This window comes from Barbus barbus (genome assembly GCF_936440315.1).
Source record: "Barbus barbus genome assembly, chromosome: 48".
Classification (NCBI taxonomy): Eukaryota; Metazoa; Chordata; class Actinopteri; order Cypriniformes; family Cyprinidae; genus Barbus; species Barbus barbus.
The window spans coordinates 4,999,390-5,005,500 of NC_136726.1; the positions used below are offsets into that span (position 1 = coordinate 4,999,390).

At 36.8% G+C, this 6,111-nt stretch overlaps 1 gene segment (V, D, J or C); it reads left to right on the top strand.

Moving 5' to 3' along the window:
* The first annotated feature begins 1,387 nt into the window (after positions 1 to 1,387).
* LOC306866585 (immunoglobulin lambda constant 7-like) lies at positions 1,388 to 5,492 on the top strand. The segment is given in 3 exons: positions 1,388 to 1,459; positions 3,358 to 3,406; positions 4,964 to 5,492.
* The last annotated feature ends 619 nt before the right edge of the window (positions 5,493 to 6,111 follow it).

Here is a 6,111-nt window from a genome sequence, read left to right on the forward strand (position 1 = left end):
ATTAACCTAACCAGAGCAGATTAAATTCATTATCAGATTGATGTGTTCTGCATTGTAATATAATGATCTAAGAGTGACTGAGATGATTCACATCCATCGGCAGCTGCAGTATCTCTCAGCTGTATCAGTGCAGTCACTGTGACTCTGACTGACGGAGGTTTTTGTACGACTCTTTATCACTGTGTGAACACTCGACCACTGTGGTAACTCTGACAGTAATAATCTCCTGTATCTTCAGTCTGGACTCCACTGATGGTCAGAGTGAAATCACTGCCAGATCCACTGCCACTGAATCTAGATGGAGTTCCAGTGTAACGGTTTGATGTCACATATATGAGAAGTTTAGTAGCTTCTCCAGGTTTCTGTAAGTACCAGTGTAACTCATCACCACCATACACTCTACTGCTGGTTTTACAGTTTATTCTGACTTCTTGTCCTTGAGCTGCTGTTATTAATGATGGACTCTGAGTTACAGTGATCTGTCCTCTACACTCTGAAAGAAAGGAACAAAGGATAAGAATTAGAAATGATGTATATTTCACATTTTAAAAGAATTGTCTTTATGAAAGTTTTACTACAAACCTTGAACAAACAGCGTGAGAGTCCAGATGAGGATGATGATGTTGTTCATTGTTGTTGTTTAGTCTTGTGTGATGATGAAGATTGTGTTGTGTTCTGCTCTCAGTCATGAAGTGTTAAACTCACAGCACTATAAACACTCTCAGAGCACTGAAGCATGTGCTGACGATGCAAAGAAGGGGGCAGGATTACAACAGCTTGAGCTGCTAACAAACTCATAAACTCTATAATGTTTTATTTTCAGAGTAGTGTTTTTAAACAATTTACTGATAATGACATATTGATTAATTATAAAATGTTTTGTTGGTTGTTTGGCTGGATTATGTGACACTAGTCTTTATATGAACATCTGTCAGTGTGGATGCAACATTTTCAGTCTCAAGTGCTGCTGAAGAAATAATGTATTCACCTGTTCTAGTCATTCATGATTAATGTATCTATTCATTGAAAGTATCTACCTTTACCGACAAACATTATGCATACAATTTTTGGTCACTGAAATGACTGGATTTTTCATATCATGACTGTAGATGATTTTTAAAAATATTTGTAAGAAAAATAAAATAAAAAGCACTAGTTTTTTTTCTTTCCTGTATTTAGAGCAACCTAGGGGACAAAAAAAAGTTGATTTCATGTCCATTTTGGTCTTTTTAATGTTGAATAAATGTTGATATTTGCTTTATGGCAAATATTGTAAAAATATAATCAGGATTCATAATTGTGTCAAATGAGACTAGACTGAAAAACATAAATCTAAAGTTCAGAATTATTCATTGATTTGACTGAAGCTGCATGTTTTCTGTGAATCATGATGATGAATCAAGATGAAGAACAGAAGCATCATTATGAGAAACTCCACAACATCATCATGATAATAGAAGTGAAAGGTCACCTCAGAGGTCACAGCTCATCAAATATATTTCCTTAAAACATTGTTATTCAGCACACAACAAGAGAATGAATGAGAAATATATGATACAAAAAGGCAGACTGAATCAAGTCTATTGTAAATTAGAGGATTAAACTCTTCAGCAGATTATGAAAAGAATACCAAATATTTGGAAATGATTTTGTCAAGAGCTGAGGTGTTTCTACAAACCCGATTCCAAAAAAGTTGGGACACTGTACAAATTGTGAATAAAAACAGAATGCAATGATGTGGAAGTTTCAAATTTCAATATTTTATTCAGAATACAACATAGATGACATATCAAATGTTTAAACTGAGAAAATGTATCATTTTAAGGGGAAAATAAGTTCATTTTAAATTTCATGGCATCAACATATCTCAAAAAAGTTGGGACAAGGCCATGTTTACCACTGTGTGGCATCCCCTCTTCTTTTTATAACAGTCTGCAAACGTCTGGGGACTGAGGAGACAAGTTGTTCAAGTTTAGGAATAGGACTGATGTCCCATTCTTTTCTAATACAGGCTTCTAGTTGCTCAACTGTCTTAGGTCTTCTTTGTCGCATCTTCCTCTTTATGATGCGCCAAATGTTTTCTATGGGTGAAAGATCTGGACTGCAGGCTGGCCATTTCAGTACCCGGATCCTCCTTCTACGCAGCCATGATGTTGTAATTGATGCAGTATGTGGTCTGGCATTGTCATGTTGGAAAATGCAAGGTCTTCCCTGAAAGAGACAACGTCTGGATGGGAGCATATGTTGTTCTAGAACTTGGATATACCTTTCAGCATTGATGGTGCCTTTCCAGATGTGTAAGCTGCCCATGCCACACGCACTCATGCAACCCCATACCATCAGAGACGCAGGCTTCTGAACTCAGCGCTGATAACAACTTGGGTTGTCCTTGTCCTCTTTAGTCCGGATGACATGGCGTCCCAATTTTCCAAAAAGAACTTCAAATTTTGATCCGTCTGACCACAGAACAGTTTTCCACTTTGCCACAGTCCATTTTAAATAAGCCTTGGCCCAGAGAAAACGCCTGCGCTTCTGGATCATGTTTAGATATGGCTTCTTTTTTGACCTATAGAGTTTTAGCCGGCAACGGCGAATGGCACGGTGGATTGTGTTCACCGACAATGTTTTCTGGAAGTATTCCTGAGCCCATGTTGTGATTTCCATTACAGTAGCATTCCTGTATGTGATGCAGTGCCGTCTAAGAGCCTGAAGATCACGGGCATCCAGTATGGTTTTCCGGCCTTGACCCTTACGCACAGAGATTGTTCCAGATTCTCTGAATCTTTGGATGATATTATGCACTGTAGATGATGATAACTCCGAACTCTTTGCAATTTTTCTCTGAGAAACTCCTTCCTGATATTGCTCCACTATTTTTCGCCGCAGCATTGGGGGAATTGGTGATCCTCTTGCCATCTTGACTTCTGAGAGACACTGCCACTCTGAGAGGCTCTTTTTATACCCAATCATGTTGCCAATTGACCTAATAAGTTGCAAATTGGTCCTCCAGCTGTTCCTTATATGTACATTTAACTTTTCCAGCCTCTTATTGCTACCTGTCCCAACTTTTTTGGAATGTGTAGCTCTCATGAAATCCAAAATGAGCCAATATTTGGCATGACATTTCAAAATGTCTCACTTTCAACATTTGATGTGTTATCTATATTCTATTGTGAATAAAATATAAGTTTATGAGATTTGTAAATTATTGCATTCCTTTTTTATTCGTAATTTGTACAGTGTCGCAACTTTTTTGTAATCGGGTTTGTACTATCGGTGTGTTGAAGTGTTTCTCTCTCTGCTGGAGTTTTTGTTCACTCGAGTGGAAGAGAGGTTTTTGTACGACCGCTTCATTAGATTGTATCACTGTGGTTGACTTTCGGTGGAGGAACTAAACTGCTGCTCGGTAAGTCTGTCTTTTCAGTTCTCATATATAAATATATTATAATTTAATTAAAAAATAAATAAAATAAGAAAAAAAAAATGTTAAAACAGCCAAAAGATGCATAATAAATGATTAATTTAAATTTTTTGTCACATTATGAACTGGGTTATTCTTACTGAACACACAAATCTTCTCTGAACACATTTCCATAATGTTACTCAGTATGAGTTTTATCAGTTCATCTCAGGCTTGTTTTTCCTTAATTTTTACACTGTGTTCATACATTTTATTATAGATTTCATACATGAAAAAGCGACATTTGAATATAGATGTAGTTACTTTTGTAGTTCAGTCAATGATTTTGAATCTCATTTTGTGCTTATAAATTAGTGATTTATAATACAAGAAAAAAACATTAAAGAAATGTATGTAAATGTTTTGTTACATTTCGGATAATTACAATTCATTTAATTAATTAATTATTTAATTAATTAATTAAAATTAATTAATTGTAAAGAAAAAATATAACAGAATATATGTACTAAAATATTGGATCTTTATGATTGAATATAAAAGTAACTGCAATGAAAGCAGTCATATTCTGACGGTGATTGTTTCTCAGGGGGATGTAAGTGATTTTCAGAATTTACAGGGGGTAGTTGATGATTTTAATGCCGTTCAAATCCAGGATGTTGGTGTTTTTCTCTCACCACCCGTGTAAACATCCCCGGCCGAATTACCTACTGTTTTCTGACAAACACCAAGGTCGTGTGGTAATTTAATTGCGTCTGAATCCACATCTCTGAGTTTACAAGAAGAAATCGATTCAAAATCCAGTGTTTAAACCCTTTTTGAGCGCTCCTGAACACCGTACGGTAACTGTTGCGCTTCGGTGTAATTTGCATGCATTTTTATTTATGAAATGCTGGAAAGAATTTAAAAGAACAATATTTTATAACTGCTCCACCACAGCGAATGTGAGCAGAAAGAGAAGAAAAGCATGTAAACATTTGAAATGGGTCTTTATTAGGCAGCAGCTGGTATGCAGTACAATATTAAAATGTGTATTAGGCTATATACAGTTATTATATACATAACTATATCCCGTATAATTATATACAACTATAGCATCTATTTTCCTATTTTTAAACATTTTTATTTTTAAATAATCAAATAATAAATAGGATTATATATTATAAGGTATGCTTTGAATAATAATAATACATTGTATATAATAAGTCTTTTTAAGATACATTTTACACAATAGTAAGAATAAATTTGTAAATAAAATAAAATAAAATTTCATCCATATGAGAAACAATTACCGTCCGAATAGGACTTTAGTATGTTAAGTTTCATTCATGAGGTTTCATGTAAATCTATATAGTGATTGTGTAGTTTGTATATTGTACATCTGTAGTTATGTTGCATGTGATGATGTTGTGATTTTGACTGCATTCATCATGTCTGCTGCTGAAAGTCATGTTGAAATGCTGTGAATGCTGCAGGACAGAAGAGTGCTGGAGCTGCAGTGTGTTTTCTGTGTGTTTGTGAATGTGTTGTGTTTGTCTCCTGCAGCTGGTCCCACAGTGAAGCCCTCAGTGTCTCTGCTGCCGCCCTCTTCTCTGCAGATCTCTGGAGAGTCAGCCGCACTGCTCTGCCTGCTCAGCTCTTACTCTCCACAGGGGGCGCTGGTGAGCTGGACACTGGACGGCTCAGAGGTCACCGAGGGGGTTGTGACCAGCGCAGAGAGCGAGCAGAACGGCCGCTACAGCCGCAGTAGCGTCCTGACCCTCAGCAAAGCACTCTGGGAAGAGAAAGAGCTGTACGTCTGCAGAGTAACACATGCTGGAGCTCCTCATGAGGCCTCGTTCCACAAGAGTCGCTGTTAGTCGCTCGCAGTGCTGATGTTTCTCCAGAGCGCTGCTCTCTCCTGAAGATGAGCCGTATCTGAGTGTCCTGTGTCAGACAGGATTCACATGAGTCTAGTGCTGCAGCTGTAGTCATTTACAACTCAATACTGAAAGAGAGCTCTAGTGTCAAAGCACTGGCTGATCTTTCAATCTGCTGTGTTTGCTGCAATATTCAATAAAGCTTCTAAACAAGCTCCATTTGTGTCTGACAACATCATTCAACTAACAGATGAAGATGCATGTAGTGTTTGTTCAGGTGCTTTTCAGGAGCTCGATCAGTAGCAGTAAATCTAGTCAAATAAAGCTCTTGGGGTTTGAACATGGTCTCTGGAGACAGAGCTGCTCTATTCTGAGAGGATCACAATCACTCCACCCTGACAATGCAAATGAGATTTTCAGCCCACACTCCCAGAGTCACTGTTTGATTGGTTACATGATCTGGACTGAAACACACCAGTTTCACTTCTGCTGTAGTCAAGCAGCACACAGACAAACACATTAACTTTACAGATGATGGTAAAATTTAATTTATGAAAATATCATAACAATTATACAAATCCATAATCACAAATAAATAATAATTTTTCTGACACTAATTGTGAAAGTGTGTCAATCTTTCTGTGGGTCAAATGGAAAGCATCACGTCCAGACAGCAGAAGTGACTGAATGCAGTCTGTTCAGATTAATTGACAGGGATCATATATTACACCTAAAACATGAGGATCATATTAAAACACTGACTCATTCTCTTTAATAACAATATTTCTATTAATAGTAATGATATTGTTTTATTAGTGTTTGTGTTGATCAGTG